At 39.3% G+C, this 26,821-nt stretch overlaps 1 protein-coding gene and 1 pseudogene across 1 annotated transcript in view; one reads left to right on the top strand and one right to left on the bottom strand.

Annotated features, from left to right (window-relative positions):
• Positions 1-7,707, bottom strand: part of LOC105448286 — a 275,446-nt pseudogene extending 267,739 nt beyond the window's left edge.
• Positions 1-26,821, top strand: part of LOC105448281 (basement membrane-specific heparan sulfate proteoglycan core protein) — a 159,685-nt gene that overhangs the window by 17,893 nt on the left and 114,971 nt on the right. The window lies entirely within an intron of this gene.

Consider the following 26,821-nt stretch of genomic DNA (forward strand, 5'->3'; position numbering starts at 1 on the left):
CTCCCCGCTTCGTGTGCCTATATCCGTGTGAAGTCGCGATTCTGGCGATCCGCTTGTTTCGATCCCCGCGGCATCGCGGGGTCTCTGCATTACGAGGAGGCCCCATGTAGTGAATACGGGCGAGAGTCGACGCGGAGTTACGCGTCGGAGGTACGAGGCCCATGGCAACACACCGTCATCGTATGTCGCCGTGTCGTGCCGGGTCCGGCGTGAGTCAGACGGTGCCCCGACTGCGAGTCGCTCGTATATATACGTGGGCCCCGTTCGTATATATGCATATTCGCTCGAAGGCAGGAGCTCTCCGTGCTTGATTCTTCTCTTTCTCTTCTCTCCCTTGCTTCCTCCTTTGCTTCCCGCGAGGCCGCTCGGCCGCGCGGCGCGGCCCGATCTTGCGGCTATACGCGTTTAACACGCAGAGTGCTAATAATTCTTCGCTCACGGTCGACCGAACGGTAATTTTCCACTTTGGCCGAGAATTAATTACGCCGTATAGAAATGGGAAATCATCGCGTATACACGCACCGCGGTTAGGTTAAAATCGTCCGGAGAAAAACGTTTTTGGTGAACGTGATTGGCTCGGATCTTGGCAATCTTACGACACACCGTCTCGATTTCTCCAGAGACGGCCACGAGAGATCATTGAGTTTTGCTTGTCGCGGCGCGACATTGAAAGCGTATAGAGTTGAGAATTACTATCACTTAAGTTACTTAATATCAATCGGGATATGTGGGACGCAGGAATGAAGAAACAAGGAGTGCGTAAATAGAGAGTTAATGTCGCAGTGTGAATGAAAACGGCGCCATGCCCTTTCTTTTTGATATAACCGACAGTTTTTGCTCTTTTATTAACCCCTACGACATCACGAACGTCTAAACTCGTAATTTGTATTGTCAGACACATTTAAACTCGACTCCGCATCGCACGATATAGACTATTGGTCGTTGACCTCCGTCCGAAAGGGGAGATATTTTAGAACTTGAAATATTCCGTAGAACAGATTTGCATTACATGATTTAGACGGATTTTATTTCGTCATTATCAAAAGTAAAAATTATGGAAATTTAACTTTGTTTATTTACAATTTGTCTTTGATAGAGTAAAATTATTATTTATTGCACATTAACAATTTTAATCTTTGAATAAAGGATTTTTTTTTAATTGAAATTAATTTTTACATAACATAATTACATATAAAATACGAAAGGCAATATGTATTACGCAGAATAATTGTTCTATTTTGTATTATCGCATTAGTGAAGATATTACTGAATGACCTCGTTTAAAATACACATGCCCAGATATTCTCCATTAAAACATAATCTATCAACAGTCGATTACCATTTAATAGACATCCAGTACATCCAAGTTGATAACTAATGACACACTACGATTTTGCAGTTATATCACGATATACTCAGATATCGTATAAAACATCTTAAATGCTTCATCTAAGAAGTTCCGAGAACATTCTAAGCTAGACAGAGAGATTGTAAGAAAATACAGGAAAAATTTTGAAAGAGTACAACTACACGTAACAACTAAATAAAGCGACAATCTCAATTATTACTTTTGAATCTAAAGATACTCTCTATAGGATGCAATTATACTTCCATCCTATATATACGATATAAGATAATTTCTACGAAACAAAAGGATGAAATATTTCATAACATCGATGAACCAAAAATACAGAGTTATTAACGCGTTTTGAGATTCGACAAAATCGGGACGCCGCCGCGCGAGCGTTTCTCCGCGGAGCATCAGAATTGCATCTAAAATTGGAAATCAGACGTAACAGAACAGATTGTGTATCTCACCGGATTTAACATCGCTATCGCCAGGCTTATTGTTGGAGGAATAGTTTCCCCACGGACTCGCAGAGTTTCGACGCAAAGTTCTCGAAAGGGCTACCGCGGATCCTCACGAATCCGCAGACGTATCTCGAATTCATAGAATGTGAATAATGCAACGCGGATACGTATGTATGTGGATGTCTATACGTTCGATCTTCTTCATTTTCGTTGTCCGGATTCGCGCATTTTGGTTACGCGTGCGGCGTGAAAAGTATTCGGGACACTCGAGATAAGAAATTCGTGAAGAAAACTCGTGATAAAACGGCGTGCGAAAGATTGAAGCTATCTATCGTGCAGATCGTCGAGAGCAATGGCCGAAATTAAGAGAAACCGGTTACGCCTTTGGCTTCCTGCGAAAGCCCGAAGCTTTTTTTTTTTATTTGGCGATGCTTAAGGTCCTTAATCTTTTATGCGTCGACTTAGGAATCGCTTTGAGTTTTACGCAAATAAACTCGAGCAGACTCTCACTCTTTTTTTATTTCTTCCTTTTTTAGTACATCAGATATATTTTTGACAATATTATTAAAGTACTATTAAGATATAAAAGTGTTTTACATTTATTTAGCCGAATCGTAAAGATAGTCGTATTAATAACTGGATCAATTTGACGATCCCGCTGAAACTATAATATTCTAGGTAATCAATATCGTTTCAACTTGACGCAATGCATTTTTCAAGAACGTGCTTGTATTTCTGAATTTTAAACAACCAGACTCTTTATTTTTAATGGAATAAAATTCGTAACACGCGAGATGTAGAAAATGAATAAAAATGCAAGTCTAACATGTTTCATAATTTAATTTATTTTTATTTTAATTTATTTTTTGCTTTTATACGAGAATCTCGAATTACCTCAGCCAAAATTAGCGCGTATCCTAATCCGGGATCGTAATCGCCGTCTACGAAGTCTACCCGCCATAAGATTAAAATATCAACTAAAAGATTTATATCAATAACCGCTACGATCCGTCACGTTTTAACTATTCTTAGACGTCGGTCTCTTCCTCTTCTCAAACTTCAAACACAGTTTTATCGTACACATTATAAATTCGAATTTTGCTCCTGGTTGCAGTCTGAGTATTTATTTCCATTCATTAATGAATGTAATTTAGAGGAATTCCTCTAAATATATTATGAGTGTTACAGATGTGTAATAAACGAACAATATGTTTGAATAAATTAATAAATTTATTTCTCGCTCTAAATTTACCAAAGAACATCTTGTGAAAGTCTAAAGCCACGGATATATATATAAGTATATTTCTATCTTGAAATAAATTTAGTATGTTTTTACCCGCACTGCTCTCGCTGTCGTCTGTTGGAAATAGTTACTTTTTGTATTTACTGAAGCTTCGCAATAATTGTCCACTAAAAAAATCTTCGTCTATTAAAATGAGTCATTATTACTCCCCCCCCCCCTCCGCCTTAAATGTTACTGCGAGGCCAGAAGGTCGTTTTACGATTAGGATCAAACGAAAATCTTTCTCCGCTCGTCTAAACAATCCCCGGTTGTACTACAAACAAAATCCGTCGGTCGAGAGCGGAGCGGTACCATTTCGTCGAACAGTCCGAGATTTATAGCTCGATCGGGTTTATGAAATGCGAGAGTACCATCCTCCCCCGAAGCTGCCGGCCGCCCGTTTTTTCTCCTCCTCAGCCCATAAATCGCATTTTTAGAAAGTCTTACGTCATGCAATTGGATTCGCAGACGGAGCACGGTTATGTGAAAATCGTATGCGAGAATCCGAAAAAAGTAGCTTCTCAAACTGAACGAGTCAAGAAGGAAAAGCAAAAATCTTGTCTCGAATTATCGTTTCGAGATATTTTTTTCATCGCAGAGCGAGAGATGTGCAAAGACCCGAAAGATCGCGATCCCGAAATTAGAATGGATGTCATCTCAAATATCATCTTCCGAGAATCGGAACCTGACGGCGACAATGATACACGGCGAAGCAGTTAAATTATTAAATGATATTTCCTTAACCGGCCATTCATTCATGGATTATTCTCGAAGGTGTCCAAGAATAGCCACGTCGGAAATGAAATGGTAATTAAATGGAAGAAAAATCAGTAACCAATTTGCAAGTAAAGAAGTGAGCGACGCGCTACGCGCGTGAAAGCTCGCCCGTATACGATTGTGCGACGGCAACACGTCGTCGGTTTATCAAACGACTCAAGTTTGCTCATTGCTATTCGCCGAGGGAGCCAGGCGCATTTTTATTGCCGCTGATACTGTCGATGAAGGACAGCGTCACGTTCGCGATCGTTTCTCGCAGAAAGAAGGCTGCAGTAATTCCGGGAATGACGATAACATTCACGAACGCTGACGTTCCACAAATCTTGCTGGATGCGAAATTAACGCGAGTGAAATGACACTAACTTGGCTTTAAAATTCCGGAAAAAAAAGGTATAAGACAACGTCACTTGTAGAAGGAATAAGCGTCCCGTTGTCGATGATCGTATCGTTTATCCGTTCGTTTTCTAATTATTGCCAATATCCGCAAGATAACAAAATGTGGAAGCGATCGTGGCCTGTGAGCATATATATATATATATATAGAGAGAGAGAGATGGAGATGGGGATAAGAGTAGATATATTTATTTCCAAATTTCTGAAATAAAAATCTTTTTAAAACCAATAAAAAATTGAAGGTTAATAAAAAATTAATAAAATATTCTTTTATTGAGAGTCACGAAATTCATAATTTATGGCAACACATCATAATTTTTATTTCTTCATATTTTTGTATGTTTCGCATCCTGTGCTATGCATGTGTATACTGTTTTATATTGCTACTATGTTATGTAACGTTGCCGATGCAAAATGCCTCGGCGAAAATGAATCAGCGTGGGTCGTGATATTATATGCTCGTGCACTCTTCTTCGGGCTCTTCGGAGCAACAAGCTCTCTCCGATCGTAATCAGTAGCTATTCATACGCACACCCTTTAGTAGACTCAAGAATTCGGTATTCACATTCATCTTTTATACGTTACAAATTGTTAAATTTGTGTTACCAAATCTTTTCGTCTACGCCCGAAGGTTCAAACGAAAGCTTTATATGTCGATGACGCGCGTGTGCTCATTCCTACATATTTTGGGTACATTCCCCGTCGATTACGTTGTGCGATCTGCATCGAAGCCATACGGCTCCAAAAATCGTTTGGCAAATAATAAAAACTGTAATAAATCGAGCAATAAAAGCTACCGCAATTCTCGAAAGCAGAACGGAACTGTATTGTTCCAAAAGCGCGTTGGTGAGATATTACATCTGAAACACGAGTGCATATTCGCGATATATTTAGCACGTCGTAAAAGTACTTTCGTAATTAATAATAAGCGACCATTTCTATGATTGTACGATAATAGTGTATAGACGTCATATTCTCGCGGTATATATATGTTACCGGTGCGCGCGATATGGTTTCTATAATCAGATATTCTATTTCCTCATCGCAGGTGGGAAACGACCTCACGCTATGCGCGGTGAAATCTCTTAATAGATAATAAAGTCTTAACATTAATAACGCGATATCGTTTACAAAGAAACAACGTGGGCGTGATCGCGTCGAGACAATCGGGGACCCCGGCGAACCGTTTGTCAGGATCGAGGCGTGTACCATCGAGGCGGTTACGGTGGATGCAGAACGGGTCGATTGGGAAAAAAGTACGGTGTCAATAAATTCTGCCTTATCTACCGCCATAAATCCGTGCACCAGCCTTTGAGGCTCGATGAAGCATGCAAGTCGCGCTGTTGGGAGTCCACGTGTATGCACGATTCGCCACGCGTTTACACATGCGCGCGCGCGCGCGCGCTCGCGCGCGACGACGTTCGCGACGTGCTTTCCGCGGATTTACAGATTCTGTGTGCTCGATAATTATGCGTTATTAAATTCCCTCCGGTGCTTCAATAATGCACCGTATCGTGGATCAAGATTGCCAATTGATTCCTGTCAATACTGAATAGGCAGGCTTGTAAGTCGAGCGCGAAGTCTATATAATGCCGAGACGGCGACTTCATCGCAATATTTTTGTATTTTCTGATTACTTTCGTGGAAGTTGCGATAGAGTAGGAACATAACACGTAGAATCCGCATTCCTTTCTTGCAGCTAAAAATTCGTTCTTTAATTTTCCTTTTGTTTTTTTTATTCACGAACTGTTAATGAAGTGTCACGCTCGTAACGATGTTCCATTAAATGTTGCACAATATGAGCGATTACATGTTCTCGTATGTACGATGATTGCAAGCTTGCGTACCACGTAATAATTTTCTACGATTGTTAAATTAAAATGGCACGGTATACAGTCCGCGACAAGAAGAAATATAATTAACGATACGTGAGTATTGCGCGATTGTAGAAATTACCTGCCAAGTGCACCGAGCATGCAAACATCGCGGTAAACGCGCTGAACACCTATAGGAACGCCTGGGACAAAAAGGCTACCTATGTCACGGAACGAGCGTGGAGTTGGGTTCCGTGTGTCTGAAAACTAGTCGCCGTCGAACGAACGGCCGCCACAGGCGGCGTCTTGTGCAAGGAGTAATTTACATATTTAGTAATGGACGAATGCGATGCTTACGCAACGATGACAATATCATATCGGCGCGATTTGCACAGTAATCTCGTAAAACAGCGCACAATGTAGAGCAAACGGCGAGGCATGCGGTCATCGTGATAAATTAATATCTGCACGACTTGGAGTTACGCGAACGTTTAAATATTAATAACCGGTAATTTTCAATTAATACGCTGACACGTGTATTACTCGATCATGCTGAAGTAATTTTGTATTATGAATAATGTCAATTTTATCTAGGCGCGCAGTTATTCTCCGATACGCGTGTGCGTATCTTTAATATCTTTAATATGAATTTGAAATATCGACTGCAAATAATTGCTTCGTTGCGACAAACGCGATTGTTATCTCGGATATGAGTCGTCTGATTTTTATTCACTCGTTTCCTCTCTTTTGATTACCTTAATGGCACGTCGCCAACGCCGTGACGATTTGCGAACGCGTGTGACAAGTGCCCGGTTCTTGCATGCCGTCGATCGCATTCGAGTCGAACGCTAATGAACGTGCGATTAGCGGTATACGGTGATACGATGGAATGCCTGACGGCGGAACTGCGGCGGATCGAAGCGAAGAAGCGCCGTTAATTGCCGTTAATTTCGGTCCGGCGAGACTGCGAGCGATGAAAAGTGAATATATACGTTCGCGGTCATCACCGTGTGCGGGACCCTAACGAGGACTGAGGAGCGCGCCGGGCAGAGTTTATGACCGCGATAATCTCATCTCGCGTATCCGTCCGCGCGTTTTCCGAATTCAACGCACTTGAACTTCGGCATAGCGAAACTTTTCATAGCGGTCGCTCACATCGTCCATGCAATTTTACTGAATTATTCGGTCAATTTTACCGTACGTTTTAAAGAAACTTTAAAATTTGACGCCAAAACTGTTTGCCTGTTAAAAATTGAAAAGCTAAACGACAACTCACGGTTCGATTTGCGTCGTGCGCAGAGATCTAATCTATTAATCATTATCACATTATCATAGTCATGACTATTCGATTGTTCGTCGAACGCAAATAAATAATATTGCATTCGGAATGAAAAATGATAACTGTTCGATCGAGTCGCACGTTGCGAAACATATAAGTTTAGTGATTATACAATCGCGTGAGATGGCATTCTCGCCGGCGTCTTCGCGGCAAAATCGGAAGTGCATGCGCGCGTGCATCGCTTGTGCTATTGCTTATTCCATTATACGTTAGCGTATTGACACGTACCTCCGGCATCGATCCAAATGTAGGCGGTGACATCATGCGCGTGCTCTCCCGCGAGCCACCCCGATCGTTTATTTATGAAATTATAGTGATTTATCCGCCGCGATCGCGGTTCGATCCGGTGCGGCGGTACTGCGGCGAATAAATTTGCAAGTACGAGCCGGTTTATTGTTCAGCAGGTTTACTTTTTGCCGCGGTTAATTTACAGTTGCTCGGAGCGCGTGCAGCAACTGACTGCAACGTCGCATGGAGTCACGCGAAAATGTTGAAAAACGTTGATTGATGTGCAGATTTCTGGCTCGATAATAACACGACAATTACACTTGCAAACAATTAATGTTGCATATCACTACGCACATTAATTGATTACCTGCAAGTAAAATTTAAAAGTAAAGTTAAAAGAAATGTTTTTAAACTCACGGGGGAACTGAATCGAAAGCTGTCGGTGTTATATCACGTAATGTGTTTTATTGCATGAATTTAGATCGAGCGTATAAGTGAGAAATATAGCGAATACTGAGAAAATAACGATTTATTTACTGCAGATAGCTTCAATGCCAATATATTGTGAAAACGGGATTACGTAAAAGACGATATGATCATGTTCAATGCTCTTTGTGGCACATGCTGATGCGGCTGTCAATAAATCAGTGGTGATTCGATTAAGTGCAAAAGATTATCGCTGCATAAAAATCTTACACAATATCTGCAATAGCGCCATTATTATAGCATTTTCGTAATACTAAAACTAAAATTAGTTTACGCAAATTCTATTTTTTTCCTAAACATTTTTTTTAAATTATATTAAAATAGACGCTTTATTATAAAATAACGCATACAAGATGAAAGATTACCAATAATTGCTATCATAGAAATTTTAATAACAAACAATATCTCTGCAATATTTATGAACGTGATGTATTCGATTTGAATATTACGTGCGAATGCAATATTTATATTCGGTGTAAATGGTTTTACGCTGATGCGTATAACACAAAAAGTCATCTGATGACAATCTGTGAACGTTTAACGTCGTTTTTATATCCCCCGAGGAGACCTCTATATATATATATATATATATATACATTACTGTCAGATCTATGAATAGATACGCGGATTAACATGAACGACAGCGTGTAAACGACTCTTCCTCTATTTGTAACTCCTTTAAATTCCCTCTTCGTTGTTGCGCGTGCTTCGATAAGGCGCCACATATCTAAATCGCGTGAATCACCGACTAGAATCTAAAGTGATGTTGCACAATGTCCAGCCAAGGTGATTAACAGTAGGCGATCGTAATTATTTATTTCGTCAAAAGTTTTTTGATTATATTTTAGTCATTATTTTGATCTTATTATAATATTATCTTGCTATTAAGATGTAATTAATCTTTTAATAATGGCTCTCTCTCACACAAATATACAAATAATAATTTGCTCTTTTCACTTTTGTTCGTAATAGATTGCTCTCGCTAGATATATTGCATATTTAAATTTCTACATTGCAAATCCAAGTGTGTATGTCTAAATTTTTACACATTTTATCTCTGTTTTACACAGTTAAATGCATATTTTTTACACGCTTACACATATTATTATAAAATTAAGCGTGTAAAAATATGCATTTAACTGTGTAAAACACAGATAAAATGTGTAAAAATATAATACGCGTAAAAAATGACTATAGATTTACACACTTGGATTTGGAGTGTAATTAGAATTAAAGTGGTAAAAAGCACAATTTCGAATATAACGAATATCTTGAACCAGAAATCTTGCATTCGCATTTCTTCTGCTTATTTCAATAATATTTTATCTAATATTTTTTCATAAAATTTTAATAAAAAGATTTTATTTTCTAAATAAATAAGATGAGAAAAGGGAAAAAAAAGCAATGTAGATCTGTCACATTTCATCATCAAACTCTGAAAACTTTACGAAAATATTTCGGGAGGGTATAACGAATTTCTAAAATGTGTATCTCCCCTCAAAACAAATCGATTTAAATGACCAAACGATTCGTGATGCGATCATTAGCGATGCGCATGCACGGATAATCCGGCAAAGTTAATCAGACGCAATGCTGGTCTCCCGCTGAAACGTTTAACGCGCCTCGCATATTCAAAGTATCCCGCACGCGAGAATGAGTGTTTGTAGGTAGATATTTATACACGCGCGCGTAAGACCGCGTGCGAGAGTGCCTCCAGGAGGCCACGCGTGACTTAATGCAATGGTTTCGCATAATTCGTTCCAAGTATAGAAGGGCGTCACGGACGCGCTCGTTTCCTAGTTTTCGCATCGCGACAGACGCCAAATGTCATCATCGCGTGTCTACGTGGACATTGCGATCTGTCCATACTTGAAACTTCAGCAGACATTTATTTATCTCGAAATAACCGAAGGCGAGATCAGTGAGATTTCCTCTGCAAGCTGATCAACGACAAGCGTAAAAAGAAATGATAAAAGTATTACAGATATAATTTTCTCTTGGTAATATAAAATATAAAATACAGCCTACTTATATTTTTAATTCTTTGTCCGACGTTGGAAAATCTAAAAAATAAAAAAGAATAAATTAATCAAGTTTCTTTCCAAGATTTCTAAAATTATCGGTTTAATTTATAATTTATTTAAATTTTGTCAAAATTATCAGCGCTTTCAAAATGAGAAACGATGAATTCACTATAAGTTCCTTCTCAAGATTACTTATAATCGGATTTAATCCCGAATTTATTTAAATTTTGCCAAAATTACCAGCGTTTTCATAATTAGCCGTATGTTGCGTGTGCCCGAGCGCACACACAGGTACGTCTTATCGCCGTCAGCTATATGTGTTTCATGTCAGACGACGCGCCGAGCTTCTTTCACTATTCAATCATCTCCCCGAGTGCGCCATTGAATTATTAACGAAAATTACGGCAAATGGAGTGTCCCGCCGTCGTAATTATTTACAACGTGCCGCGCTTTATCGTTACCGCCGCCGCCGCCGCCGCTTAGGAACGGTAAAGACGGCTCTTCTCCACACCGCGCTGAAGGTTAACAGCGTAATACTTGACGCCCAGGTTTCTCTTTATCACGCAGCTTTGTCAGCGGCGACGGCGTTTCTGCCTTCGCGCCGCGTGTGGTATAACACGCCGCGCCGCGCGTTCGCTTAGGTAACACGGCAACGGTCAACGTACTTTCAGCGCACATATATCACGTCAATTTACTCTCCCTCGCGTTCAGCATTTTTTTTTACAACAACAAACGCTTGAAAAAATGAATTGGCAACTTCCATTTCTTATATTATCGAATTTGAGATAAAGTCTGTATATATGTAATCTGTTCATTCGCTGTGAAGGATTAACTATACAAGAACTAAGTGTGAAGTCGATAGGTATATCGCGATAACGACCGCGAGTAAGACAGGCGAATTCCTTCGATTGTGGGAATTTAATCGAGTTGAATGTTCTTCAGAGATAACGCGCGAGGCGTGAGAATGAAACGGAGGGAAGTGCGACGGTGTGTTTCACATCGCGCCTCGCGCGCGCATTTCTTTCGTGCGTGAAGAAAGAAATGTGCGCGCGAGGCGCGACGTGCTCTTCACTTTGAAAAACGCCTTCCCTTCCCCTCCCTCCCTCCCTCCCTCCGTGCATGTGCGTGGTATTTAGGTCGGACGTTTCGCCTTCCGCCTACGTCGAAGTTAATTGCAGGTGTTAATGTGGATTACGTACGGCGCCTGTGCATCTGCGCCGGCCTGTGTATGCATAATACGTTTATTCACGTGCACAGGTGCAGCGTTTCTACGGCGAATACACACTCGCGCCGTGCATCCAGCGATCAAACTTCTTGCCCATTTCTCCCTTTTGCCTCTTTGCTTGTACGTACGGTAGCTCGCCGTGGTTTAATTCGGTTCTTCTTGCGTCGAGAACAATAACTCGCGTGACATAGGAGGCGACAAGAATGTGGATCGCCGCGGTACGCGAATGGTACGTGAATCATCGTTCTTTAATTTCGGTACCTTTACGCTTTTAACATGAGATAACGTATCTATACAGTTATAACTATTAATTTCTTCATTTTTTTTTATAAATGTAATTTATTAGCTAGTTAATTTTTCAAATTAATTTATTGTATTTATATCTTTGCATTAAATTATGGCACAATGCAGTATTACAGAAACCATAATATCTTATTGATATATGTAATATTGCTTTCAATAACCTAATATTTCGATCCTTGAATTATACTCTGTCTTTGCGTGCATTTAGAAAATTTTGCTCGAAAGCATGTTCTGCAGAAGGGCTGGTTATCTCGTTTAGAGCTGTGTCAGCTTCCGTAAGTTAGATAGACAATGCAGATGTTGCCGCACGTCACTTACGGAGCAAGAAGCAAGATCGACATAAATTGTAACTGTATTGCGAAAGTTTTGAATTATGCGTTTTTATCCTATTCTTCTTTTATATATATATATATATATATATATATATATATATATATATAAAATCCGTTTCTCGGATATAATTCATTTTCGATGAAAGTTGTACGTACGTTTTACACGTGGCTTTCGTTAAATTCTGTAAAAAATTTCGCATAATTTTTTCTGCGTTGTTGGAGGCTAAAAAGCAACTTTCAAGATTAGTTTCACGCTTTAAGTTTGCACTTTCTAAGTCGGTCAAGACCCTAATTCGCCATCCTTAAAATGTGTCAAGCAGCACAAAAATGGCTAAATGGGAAACCATCAAGCTGGGCAACACTTTTTCTCTTTTTAATTTAAATTTCAGTAACTGCAACGCGACCTACTTAAGCAGCTTAAAGAAGAGTACGACCTCGAAATAAAGAAATTATTAGAGCGCCTGTTCGAGCAGCACATCATCCCTTAAAACTTGCATCTAATTATGTCACTCTCCCGATAAATATTATGTCTTCGTAATGTCGCTAAAATAAGTATCAGCTTTTTCACCGACACTCCGCGACTCTTCTTCGCGAGCGGAGTCAGCAAGCGTTTATCATCGCACAAAATGTATGTGAGCTTATCGTTCTTGTCTTATCGCCGGCAGTTTCGTCGATTAATCGCTCCAAGTTAAGCTTCACACGCTAGAGAATCGCTCCGGTTTCCGCGATTATCCAGCGCGCATCGTGGACCGATAGACGAGGGGTGGCGCGAGCCGGGGGATGGAATCGGAGGGTGAGAGGGTCAGGGGGGACGACCGCGACGCCCGCGCCTGAGAAGAAACCGGTCTCGGCATCGTCATCTATTTCCAGCAATCTCGTCACACGCAACCGCCGAAAAAGTTCTCTCCTCCGGATTGTGGAGCGCGACGCTCTATAAATACACGCTTACGGGACCGTGTTATAGCGTAATGTATACAATGTGTGCACATCCAACTGTGTGATCGTCTCGCATATGAACTCACTGCCGTCAATTAGTCAGCGACCATCTTATCGCGCGCCCCGGCTCCTTTCGATTCTTTCTCGCGTCGTCTCCGTCCCGCGACGTGGGGAGAGAGGGCCTCGGTCTCTTTTTATTCGCGTGCGTGTGCGACCGCGAATCAACGCGCCCAAGTAACACTTGGGTCACGTAGCCGCGATTACGACTCGTTTGGTTTGTTTCGTCTGATTATCAGCATCTTAATTTCGCCGTCGCGCAACCAATTAGTATAATAGCTTTCTTTATACGATTTTTTTTTTTTACTTATTGTTGGCCTTCGCTAAGTAAAATTTAAATCCTCCTTCTTGGACGATAAAATATTTTATTCTATATGGCGACGAATGTGTGTTTGGAGGAAAAATCCAATTATTGAAGAATTAATTAGGAAAGAAGAATATGTTAGTAAACGTTATTAAAAATATTTACACTTTTACAAAATATGATATTTATACGTATTTTTACAATATATATGTAAATAAATAATATAAAGTTTATATGCTATTATATTACATTTGGATATAATATATTATGGCACATGATTATATTTATTTATTCTATGATTATATTATTAATTTCTAATAATTTGATATTTTTCTTGTTTTTATTAAATATAAAACGAATTGCTTTATTGCTATTGAAAAATTAAAGATTTTATTATTATTTAATTACATTTATTGTCGGCGGAGAATCGATCATTTTAAATCGCATTTCTAAAGTTTGCAAAATTTTAATAACCCGATCCATTCGTTGAGAAACGCGATACGTGCGAAATTGGGGAATAGCAACGGGATTAAACGGGTTTTTCAATTAACGCGGATAAAATGTGAAAATTCGAAATTTCTGTCTCTCATCTTCGGACGATCTTCGTCGCACGAACCCGAAGACGGCGCGATAATAATCGCGGGGCCACGAGAGGTAACGAGAGAGAATTTTATCCGTGCGCGCGTAAATTGCAATTTTTTTATCTGTCGTCCGTCGCGATTCGCCATCAAAGAAAACATGTTTTGCCGAGACTTGACCCCTTTTTGGCTGACCGACGAGTTAACCGATGATTACCTTGAAGCGTTGTGAATTGTATTTATTCGCGAAAATAATCGCGCGGAGAGAGTGGCCAAAGCTGAGCGCAAAATGTTGAACAAGATTTGACAGCGAAACGAAATAATTCGCATTACGGAAAGTGCATGTTATCTATAACCCCGTCGAGATTGCAAATACACGTGAAAATGCCAGTCGGTCCGGGGTTAATGCGATTTTCTGCATCCTGCAGATAGTCGCGATGCAAAATTATATTTCTGCTCGATCTTTCTGCGAAACCGTCAACGAATCCGGCTGTTCGACGAACCGCAGTTTAAGCAGTCAAAGCGTGCAAAGCGGGTAGATCGTAAACGACAAATAGATTTTGGCAGTCAAAAAGGGGCTTCTGGAGAATCGTCTTGCAGGAATAGAATAGTTGGGTAGAATCGCGCTTATGCCAGTAATAATGCGATGCATGTATACGGAAATCATCGACTGAGCGTTTCTATATTTGACACTTTGAAGGTTTTTTTTCAGTCGCGAGATTTGAACGCGGTTTTATTAACTCGCGAATTGAAAATGACTCAGTCCACGCGACAAATAGAGTTTTATTGCGCAAAGCTTAAGTCCATCGTTGAAATTGACTTTTGTGATAAAAATACGCGCGCATTTGTGCGCATTGCAGCGCGCGTTTATTACAGATAATCGATGCAATAAAGCAAAATGACTGGCAAAAGAAGATATATAGTTGGCTTATCTATAAGATTGTCGGTTAGATTTGTGAAAAAGTTTTAGTCAACAATATGATCTAAAATTCATTTTTTATCGATGTCAAATTTCCAAAGCAAGAAGTTTGTGTCGCTAAATTAATTAATTTAATTTTAATTTTAGGGATTTAATACAATAAAAAAAAGATAAATTAGGTTAAAAATTATTTGCTTCCTTAGAGACTGTCACCATACTAGAAGCGTTATTATTGAATATGCAGAGTTCTAAGAACAATTGTCATATATTTAGCTACGGTCTGAAGATCACATCAGAACTTTCAACTTTTAGTGTGAGTAACGCGCATAGACCGTGCCTTTGTATGAACTGTGAATAATTCCGCGGTTTATGCCAAGCGCGGACAGGACAGGAAGCGTTTTACTCACACGCGGGTTACAAAACGGATCCGATTTTTTTCTTTCTACCTCGAGAGAATATCTTGTCTAACGCGGACGCTGCGAGATAAGTTTCCCACTCGCGACGTGATTTATAGGAACTCAATGACACGCGGGATGTAGGTGTCTGCGCGGACCGCACAGATGTAGGTTACGCTTTTAAAAATTAATTGCAAAAGGGAAACGATCTGCCTTGTCACGCAGAACGTAAATCAATTCTCTGCGACTAACTATTTATTAGCTATAATTACGTAAATTATGCGATTGTAATATGCATGATGAATGCGCATAGGAGAAGAGAAACGCTCAGTGCACGAATAGAACGATTTTGCTCGCTAAAATTTATTCAATTAAATATGCAGATCTGAAAATAATTTGGACTGACCATCGAAATAATTATGTTGGACGCTCAAGCTGATTGCTAGAATATTAAAACTTCTTACAGCATTCATTATTCGAGTGTTCTACATAATTATTTAGATGGATCAATAAAATTATTTTTAAAACTGTATCTAGTGCTATATATTTTTAGTATACTTTTAAGGCAAAATCGTTCTTTCCACGTACAAACAGCTTGTACGTAACACAATTCGATGTTCTTTTAAAATTTTATAATCTACGCGGTCATGAGATAAAATAAAGCATTTATAAAATCAAGCATCATGTTGAGATGAGCAGATGATTTATTTGCGCGATGTCGATGTTACAACACAACGCGATACATCGAATCTAATCTTCGCGCTTTTGTAAATATCGATCAGATAAAGACATTCCAATCGGAGAAGCGAAGCGGTTACACGCTTAAACGAGATGCGTTAGTGGATTCAATTTTGGCTGCGCGATTTCCACGCGACGCAGAGCGGACGTATGCGATAATGCGAGGAAACGACCACGCACGACCCTGGCATTACGCGAATTCTCGACGGTCTACTAATTTGGTCGATTCATCATTGCCTACACATGGAATCATACAGTTTCGTATCTCGTACGGCCAGTTAAAACGCTCAACACGCTCATCTCAATTATCGCGTATCATCTTCCCAAACGTATTCGCTGCAGTTTGATAATTTGATAACATAACATCTTTGATTTGCCAAATTGTGGCATGTAATTCGTAACAGAGATAAACAATTAACGTGACTTATAAAATGTAATTCTGTATATATTTCTGTATATTTGTCTTATTTAATAATCGATTTAATGAGCAATTGTTGAAGCAATAGAAGATTCTATCAAATCTATCGAATTAAATATTTCTCTTTAATTTTATAACTGAAGAAATTTGCTCTTTCATTTCTAAGCTTCAATCGCATAATTTACGTAATTAGCAAATATTTTAAAAAGAATCCAAAAGAGTAGCGAATTTTCTTTCATTTTTATCTATTAGCGGATATTCTACAAATCGATGCATGTACCACGTGTATAATACGTATAATAACTCTCGACAATTATCTAAGCGACTATGCGATTCCGTTTACTTTCCTTTTGAAGTATAGCGGTCTCTCCTATCGCGTTTACAGTAAGTTCTCCGTTTTTTGCGGTCGACCGAAAAGATTTTGCCACATACGCGCGAAACGCGCGTCGCCAATGCGGTGTAACGAACCGTAACCGCAGACGCGAGCGTGCCTCTCGTTCTTAACTTTGAGACCGCGGCCACACAGCCAGCCCGTCCATTTCTCTCCGTCGTAATGTCGTCGCGTTCAGGAAATCGCTCGAAAGGAAAGTCGACGGGTTTAGGCACGCGCCGGGATAACGACGCGCCGCGACGTCTTCTCGGACACATTATGTCACGCGGCTGTTTACCTTTTTTTGCCCGCGGCTCTTTACACCGCGACGGCCGTGGACCCGCGTCGATCCATCCGAAAAAACACCGTTTTACTCTTAACCCAGTGAGATCACCGGCGGACGTTTGCTCGACGGAGAAAACGAAGGGCTAGGCCCTGCCCTGAGTGACTCAAAGGAAACGAAAGCACTTTATGTAGGTCCCGCTATTTTGTAGGTCTTTACGGGATTTCTCCGACGGCGTCGGATAAATTGTTAGCCGAAGAAATTAACACCGCGCTGTAATGCGTGAAACGATGCACCGTGTGCAATACGCTAGGCGATATATTTGAATAAAACAATTGTGCAAAGATGAGGAATTAGCGACTTTGCTCAAAGTTGTTAGCTTTATTTCTCTTAATTTCTAAATAAATACGATTTCTAACTTCGCATATTCTTAATTTTCAATCTATCTTTTTGACATTTATTCATATATGTTACTTTTCTTTAAATTACATTTAAATTTCATTTTTACCGTAATTCATAATACACGTCTGATTGCTGTGTGATTAACGTGATTGAATATGATAACGCTGAGACTTTTATATCTTAAAATTAGATCCGCTTATCTTTTTCGATTTATCGTGTTCGTTGCAAGATTGTTGAATATTCTATTATCGGAATGGTACGATGTGTCGCGCTGGACCGATGATGTCATGCAAGGGGTGACGTAAGGCGCAAACAGCCAACACCATACATAAAGCGCGACCATAAAGCGCTGAAATATTAACGTAGCGACCGAGCCACTAATTCATCTCGCACTCGAGGTGCCAGAGCTCTCATTTCCCTCTTGATTGACGAGCGCAAGTATGATTCGTGGATCACTTAAGTCGAGTCTTGTATATTTCTTTTAGGGTCGATACTGCTGCGCCTATAACGACCAGAATCGCCGGGACAAGTCATATAACATGGCATTTGTGATGATTAATGAGAAAGAGGAGAGAGATTTTTTTCTAAACGTTTGATAATAAGCTGCATCGAAAGATGCATTTTATACTTAGAACAATGAAAAAATAATTTGTTAAATACCGGCTCGTTATATTTTATAATCCTTGTATTTTATAATCCTCATTAAAAAATTACATTCTTGTATTCGAAGTATATACATATATCCGCAACGGATCGCCTCAACTTCCATTAATTATTGCAAGGTTACTCTTGATACAGCGCTCTCTCGGCAGCGCTCGTATCCTCGTGTGTGTTCCGCATAATCAATTCCCGATGAGTTCGGTAATGATCCGGCGGTTGAAGTGTCGGCCTGAAAATGTTAGAATAATTGGCGCGTAATTGGAAACACGATACCGATACCGCTCGGTGTATTAGCTTCGTCTGCGGGACGCGCGGTAACTCCAGGAGAATTGCTGCATCGTAGGGCGAAATAATATATACGACTCCAATATCGGTATACATGAAACTAGTCTCTTTAAGTAACAGTTACTTAATTTCGCGTGTCAGTTCCGATATATAAAATAATATTTTGTTGTAGTGCGTAGATATCGTTATGTGCGTACTTAGATAGACTGTCATAAATAAAGTTATCTCATATAAAATTATTAATTAAATCTCACAAGTGAAAGGAAAAGAAATCGCAAGGAAAGAACGATTTTGCTGGAAGGTTTAAAAATTTTGTTGAATTGCTGAAACCAGTTTGAACCAGTTTTTCTAACAAAATTATTTTGTTTGAAAAATTTGACAGTCCAATAAAATTATTTTCAGATCTGTATCCAGCAAAATCGTTCTTTTCGTGTAAGAAAAGTGAATTGGCTTAAAATTGGCTTACAACTATCGAACCTCATATTTTCGTTACACTGTGACTAAAATAAAATGCAGTAAATCTCATAAATCTGACACGAAAAATCATTATAATCCTCCATCGCGACTTTTAGGATTAAAAAAATAAGATATCACAACTGTTATATGCGCAGTGATCTTATTCCGGTGATTATTCTTGGAATATTTCTTTTCAGTGAGTATTCTCGATATTAGTATCTAGAGTAGAAATAAAATTACTGTGAAAAAAGAAGGGAGAATCCTTGCATATCGAGAAGAAGTACGTAGAAGAATACGTGTATGCATTCTCCTTCGTGTGCAAAGTCAATTGGTACGGCGATCATTTGGCGTCGGCGCGACGCCGCGTGTCTGATCACGCGGTCTTTTTCTCCTTCCCGTCTCTTCTAACGGCGTCCTTCTTTCTAGGATGACGCTCGCAATTTGCACGCGATTGAACTAAACGCGACGCTGAAATGAGGAAGACTTTTACATTCTAACATTATTAATAACATGGCGTGTATATAAATAATTGTTTGACGATACCTTCGTAAAATGGGACTTCACTTAATAATTTCGCTTCCGCTTTTAACGCATCTGGCGATGTCGCTGGATGCGCTTGTTCACTGAACTATAAAAATCTGTCAATTTACATGATTGAATGTTTCCGTTAGCAATGTTTTCAGAAATCGACAGCAGATTATCGTTTTATCTATGTTACTTGCTTAAGTTCTTTGCTTTTATTTTTATTTTTACACGGAAAGAACGATTTTATTAAAAGGTCTAAAAATTTTACTAAAAACAGATCTGAAAATAATTTTTTGTTGAATCATCAAAATAATTTGTTAAAATGTTAAAACTGATAAGAATTGCTATAAAACGTTTGCATATTTTAGCAATTATTTTGACTTTTGCACAAAATTATTTTGATTATTGAACAAAAATTATTTTCAGGATTATTATCTGGATTCAGCAAAATCGTTCTTTTCGTGTACCGTGAAATACTAATTCGAACTCTTTAGAAATTATTCAAGCATTTATCCGAAGTAATTAATCTGAAGAATACATGATTAAATTCCAGTAACGTTGAATACGTACGAGATAAAGTAAGAATAAATCTATCAACGGGCATAAATCTATCATCTATCTCAAAGTATATTTGTGAATGCTGACTCACGTGTCCGCATGCTTTCGCTGTCATTGAGACGCCGCGAGCTACGGGCGACGGCTCGGGACATCGTTGTATTTCAATTGTATGTCACGTAAATAGACGCGGATGTAAATTTCGCCGCTTGGACGTTGGTTACGCGCCTGTACAGAGAGAGTTTGTGCCAGATTTGTCGCTCCTCGGCTAGTATATAATAATAGAAAATCAAAAAAGTGAATGTTGACTTTCGTACAATTTTTTTTATTTCTAGAATCTGTGCAATTTTGGATTCGCCGTTGTTTGTTAATTTTGTCGAGGCATATTTTGCGGGTGAATTTTGGTTGCGAGTCACGCGATGATTCAAGGATGACTCCGTATGCTAAATTAAACGGAATGATTTTCCGTTCGACAGCATCTCTCCGAGCTCGGTACATCTCTCGATCGACGCTCTCTCGTTCGCGAAACTGTGAAATAGAGCCGTGTGACAACGCGGTGGGTTGGGAATTTGTCGCCGGGATGTTGGACAATGGACTATTAGAGCGGTTTCAGAGTAAGCCACGGTTACTCCGTGCAAGGGGGTGCGAAGTGGTGGTGAGGATGACGGTGAGGGTGGTCGAGAAGGCACTCGGCATTTACCCTCGCCACCCCACATTCGTCGCTCATTTTCTGCGGCTGTTTACCTCATCGAGAAGGGAGGGGAAAAAAGGGGCAGTCTTCGTCCCTTTGAAGGCCGACGAATTTCTTTGTACATCACCCCGCGGAAACGTCTGCATATTGTTGCGAGATTTCCGGCTTAAGCTCGTCCCTACAGAAGGATGAAAAGCTCATAGCAATAGTAATCAGACTTGCTCGATATTTTACGATTTTTTTACTGAATCCGAAATAATGTTTTTAAACGCGTAGAGACGTGAAAGACACGTAGTTATCATTCATACATAAATCATGACAGCGAGAAAATAACGGTTAAAAAATGAGCAAAAATTTTATTTCAAACGTTTAATGTGGATATATTTATACAAAATATAATTTGTTTTACCTTACGAGCACAAGTGTTTTATAAAAGTAACTTTAAATACATTTTTCTCGAAATAATATTTTCATTTATAACATATTCCTTTTTTAATTGTAATCTCAATTCTCTTAATAACGTTCATTACTTATTCAATATTTACCATACTTTTTAGAATAAAAACGCAAGATTCCTGTATGTAATATGTATTTGATTAATAATAATTACTCTTCCCAACTATGTATTTTTTTTAACCGCCGAAAATATTTACGCTGCTTAATAAATCACATCTGCATTTAATAAAAAAAACAGTACAAATTTTATATGTGAAAAAATTATGAGAATTGGACTTTATTAAAAATAAATTTTTTCCGACGGAAATCTTTAATAAACATAGTAATCGCAGTCGCGTATAGATCATCAGTTATATATCAGTTATCGCAATTCCTAGCGTGCTTTCGCACCTACGCGTGTCAAGATACATGCTCATGAATTGAAATGGCATAATTGCCTAAATTCCGTTCTAATGATATAATATGCCGTGCAAGGTGGCGATAATTAATGTAAAGGTCAATTCCATCAACAGGACATATATTCTCATCAGCATAAAGACGCCTTGACATTCAGTCTAATTATCATAACTGCGATATTGTTTCGCAGTCTACTACTTGGATTTTATCTTGCTTTATTAAAAGCATACATATCAGTTATAAAGCTTTTCAATAATTTTAGATAGTATATAGGTGCTCCATTTTCCATTTTGCGAATTTCACGATCTCTGCTTAATTATTTATCTCTTTTGACTTGCTTAGCTCGTGTTACAAATTTACTTGATTTATTGAACTTTCAACAAATGGCGAATACGAGATGTCTGACAATGAGAAATGTCACGCTTATACGAAAAGTACGATTTTGTTGAAAGGTCTAAAAATTTTACTCAATACAGATCTGAAAATAATTTTTGTTCAATAATCAAAATAATTTCTTGGAATGTTAAAACTGATAAGCATTGCTATAAAACGTTTCGATATTCTAGCAATCATTTTGACTTTCCAACAAAATTATTTTGATTATTGAACAACAATTATTTTCTGATTTGCAGGATCCAGCAAAATAGTTCTTTCCGTGATACGAATTCCGCAAAAACTTTGTAGCTGATATTCTCCTTATCTCAAATTCATTAGACATCGCAATTATTCAGTGTTCTTTATTAATATTTAAAGGCGAAATTTTATAATTTTGTAATAATTTTGGAAAGAAATGCACTCGGTCGAAATAACTTCTGTCCGTTTTCATGAATCCTAATTAACCGTTGTTACGATTATTAATATTGTTAAATATTATTTAATTATTACTGTTGACGTTTTAAAATGCCGGTTAATAGATCTTCCACGTGACAACTAACGGAGGAAGACGCGTGGGCAATATCGAGTTTCGGCGCACCAATTTCCGTGAACTACTGGCTACTGCATACGCGCCCGTCCTACTTGCATTAAGCTGATACTCAGGCTTGAATTACATACGGTAATTGCAGCGGCCGGTACTGAACGCGAAATCGAACGCGAATGTGTAATTTTCCGGCCTTGAGGAAGTTCGAGCGTGCACCGTGCGTATGGATTCCTCGCGGTTATTACACGGAGGAGATAAATGGCTTATTCTTTCATCATGTTCTAAACTCTTGGATCGCGTTAAGATGTTCTGTTATCGCTGTTATATTCTTTTGGAAATTGTAGATTTTGTTTCTCCAGTTTAGCGTTAACTTTTCCTCGAGAAGAGGTTGACCCTTCTCTTTATACTCTCTTCATATCGATCGCACCGTCTATATTTTCTGCCGTACCGCAAATTTACAGAGAGCGATACGTGTAACACATGCGAGTTAAGTGCTGTAATCGTGCGGTTTGTTACGCGGTAACGCAAGAACGAACGTTTAACGGCGAGCGGAAATTAAGCAGACGCATATCCGGATTTCTCTCGTCGCGCTTAATCTGCGACGCCGCCAAAAATGTGGTCGGTCATCAATTAAGGCTGCGGCGGTCCGCAACATGAAAGCTCGGCGAAGTGACCGAGATGAGGAGACCAAGATGAGGTTTAGCGCCGTTGATCGCGATGTAGACGCGTAACGTAGCCTATAGTCCGGGTTTCCGCTATTCTCACGGCGCGGTGGCGCGAAGCCACAGCGACGTTTATTATTAGCGCGATGACGAATCCCGTCACACAATGCGTTTCAACAACAATGTATCGTTGCCGCGTATACGTTTATCGCTACCATAAACCCCCTTTATGTAACTTGTAGTTACGTAATATCACCCTATATGTAGGACACCGTAATCGCGTCGTAACGACGACGCGTTGATTGCTGCCAAACTGATCGAGACCAGTCGGTTTCGACATATATTAGCCTACCTCTACGGGCACGATCGTGTCTCGAGTTGTGTGGAAAAAGTGGAGACCCTGCCAACCGGGGGATCATAGCCTGACTGACGAGGAGGTTACCTTCTGAGGTTCTCCCCGACGACGCACCGCCCCAATTTCCCCGTTGATCTATTCTCGATCCGCGCGCCCCGACGGAAATGGGCGCTCCTCGGGGAATTGTTTGCTTTTGCCAAACAAAACGGTCACGCGGCCTATATCCACGGCGATATACGAATACCAGACCAGACGAGGAACAGTGCCCCTCTTGTGTACATGCCTGTACATTCAACCCGAAAGTCTTACGCTCTGCATTTGTATCAGCAGGTGCGGTCTATTCGTTCGGCGAACGAATTGCCCGAATATCAATAGAACAACTTTGGTTAAAGGTCTTTTTTGTGATCGCGTATCTAAGTGTTAATATATTTTATACATGCCTGTTTTTTTATTTAATCATATTTAGCCATATATAATTATATTTTTACAAAAGAAAAGTCTTACAACTCAAGGGAGTTCATATCTTCTCTGAAAACAAAGTTATGAAATTTAATTATAAAATTACAACGAATTACAACATTTTGTTCTATAATATCAATGTAAATTTAATCAAAATATTTAAATTAAATTAAAGTCTGCAGTTATTAATTTTCACATAGTTCTTTTCAAATTTACGTTTAACTTCGTAAAACTTCAAGGCTTATAACAATGTCTCGCTCAATTAAATTCCTTACTCGACGATTTTTACACATGTAAAATTTAGCTTTTTTCGCGCGGATATACGTATTTGTAGAGCGGAGAAACTGGGATCTGTGGAGCTATGCGATACGTCGGCATGAAATATATTTTGAAACATTTGAACTACATCGAAACCCTCTCGCGCTCTCGCGACCTCTCGATCGTCTGATATTCATTTTCGAATGTTTGCGGAGGTTTAGCCGTTCGCTCCTTATAGCACATTTGCGCGCGCGAGCCGGCCGCGAGAGATCGCGAAACGCTCCACAGACATTATTTTCATTGAAAGCATATACGAACGCCCGTCAAAACATACATCGCCGATACAATCGTCCATGCTGCGAGCGGCCACCATCGATTAGATTCGTCGACGAATTGCACGAACGTTCGACGTTCGCGGCGATATCTCAAACGCAGCGGTTGGAACGATATTTAACGAAATCCGTATCGTTACGGCAGCAGAAAATCGTGGAATGAATATTTTAATTGAGCTATTTACGTATGTTATGAAAACATAAAGGGTTTAGAAATATAGGAAACTTTATCTGAATTTTCGAAGTACTATAGCTATCTTAATTATACAATAACGTCTGCTAATAATTATTATTAGAGTACACAGTATTAGATAACACGGACTTAGTAATTAAGTCGAATCCACGTATACATCGATACTCTTGTATCAGTAATCCTTTTTGAAAATTCATCGTTTACATCGACTACTGAAATGAGAAATTGCAAAGATATATTATAGTCTCACTTAATGAAATATTCATTTGATACGCGATTAATTTTTGCGGATTGCGAAACATGTTCGCGCAACTTCTTGCGCGGGTCACACGATAGAACTCACATTTGATAATCGGTTACAATGTATTATCAACACCGGGAATTTCGGAGAACCAAGACGTCGCCGGCGATTAAATATTACGGAGCTTGTATCAGTGAAAACATAGAAAAGATAATTAATTGATTAATTAATAAACGTGATTATTTTCTGCGACGGTCATGCGAGAAAGCTCCTTTAATGAAAGTCGCGCAGACGATTTTGCTTCGATTAATTGTAAGATTGAGAGACGAGTACGCGGACTTGCGAAATCTCTCTCACGCGGCTATCGCGCATCTTCAAGGTTCGCCGAGATAAATGTAAAGCGGGCGCAGTTGCCGCCGCGAGGGATCACGAGGCGTGCGGGCGCGCGAACCCGACAGCAGCACGTGCGATGACTATGCTCGATCGCGGTGCATCGTGGTTTAACGACTTAATAGAGTTAATGACCGTCGGATCGACTATCCTTAGAGGCCGGCCGGGGCAAACAAAAACGTGGGACGTGTTGCGTAAGCTAATTCACGTGAGAGCGGCCCGTTGATCGGCGGGCGGCCGCCGCCGATTGATTTCTCACGATACTCGTCGCATTAAGGAGCTTCTCCCGACTCTCCCTTTTTCACCTCACTTTCATAATTATCTGTCTCATTTGTCACGACGAGATGGACGTAGACGTTTATTCTCGCGAGTGCGATTTATGTACAGGGTGTTCTGGAATCGACAGGAAGTGCTTTTCTTTCTGGAAATTCAACTTTCTCTTAACGGGAATACACAAGATTATTCCGTTACTATAATTCATGTGAACGTCTCAGAATAAATCTCATATTTAAATTTACTCTGAATTAAATAAGAAATAATTTTGTTATCTATTTTCGCTTAATTTATAAATAATCGGTTTAGTGATTTTTTTTTCGCGCACATGAACTATTTTGACGTTGAAATGTCTACTACTTTATCTATAAAAGTTAGCTGATTTTACAAAAAATTATTATTATACCTCTCCTCCTAGAATATTTTGTACGTGCGCTATTCGAATACTTTACATAGTGCATATAATATTTAACGGACCAACGTCACAGTTACGTTATTTGAAGTTAATCGCGGCAGTCAAGGATTAAAACCTTGGGAAACAAATCTCTGTGAATACAGTCGAGCTAGTCGTCATGCAATTTACATCCCTCGCGAGCGACGGTCGTGGTGACACTTAACGCGTTCCCCTTTATAGGGGAACGGGTGCGCGGCAGATCGTAACAGACGACACGAGCGTTGGGGCGGTAAGTGGTAAGTGGAGTTCCGTAATTTGTTGAGACCACGCTACTCGTCGCTTCGGGTTTCATCGCTCGTGACGCCGCAGGAAAAACGGGGAGAAACCGCTTAAAAGAAGAGAAGAATGAAGGATGGCGGATATCGATGAATCGAACAAAAAAAGATTTCGATTTTATTACTGCTGAAAGTAAAAAGAATTAAATTTGACGAATTTGCCTCTGGCGTTATTTAAAAACTGAAATACTAATGTAAATAAAGATATAGTTGTCGTGTAAAGCGAAAGCTTGTGCTTGATTAGTAATGAAAATGATAAAATATGCAATTTTAGCAGAAACATGAAATCATGATTGCAATAATTTGACATATTTTTATTAATTTCTAATTCTAACATAATTATACAAGATGAATTAAATTTTTCGATAGAAGACACTGCAGTGAATCGTAATTTAAATTATTAGTTATTTAAAGGATCTGTTAAAATTTAGAAATGAGATAAAATTTATTATTAATTCATTAAAAGCCACTTCAACTTGTTCGTTTAAATGACAAAGTAATCTATTAACATTAATACTTTATCACTTTTAGTTTTAATAAGAGTTATCTACCAATCTATGACATATCGAGA

This window comes from Wasmannia auropunctata, unplaced genomic scaffold (genome assembly GCF_000956235.1).
Source record: "Wasmannia auropunctata unplaced genomic scaffold, wasmannia.A_1.0 LD336088.1, whole genome shotgun sequence".
NCBI classification, from domain to species: domain Eukaryota; kingdom Metazoa; phylum Arthropoda; class Insecta; order Hymenoptera; family Formicidae; genus Wasmannia; species Wasmannia auropunctata.